Consider the following 239-nt stretch of genomic DNA (forward strand, 5'->3'; position numbering starts at 1 on the left):
GTTGTTTGCCCTTTATCATGGCTGTCATCGTCTTGCATAGATATTCCTCTTTATCATGTGGAAGGAAGCTTTAAGGCCGATGGAAGCGAACTATATGCATGAGGGCGTGAATGATCCCCAAGAAGGGTATGTTCCCTTCCAAGAAGCGTAATCTCTTCTTCGTAAAAGACCGCGTTCTCAGAATCAACTCCTCCGGCAATACTCATATGGCGCTTATTGGGGGAAAAAATCATCAGAAA

The sequence above is a fragment of the Octopus bimaculoides genome, chromosome 26 (genome assembly GCF_046866305.1).
Source record: "Octopus bimaculoides isolate indiv1 chromosome 26, ASM4686630v1, whole genome shotgun sequence".
Classification (NCBI taxonomy): domain Eukaryota; kingdom Metazoa; phylum Mollusca; class Cephalopoda; order Octopoda; family Octopodidae; genus Octopus; species Octopus bimaculoides.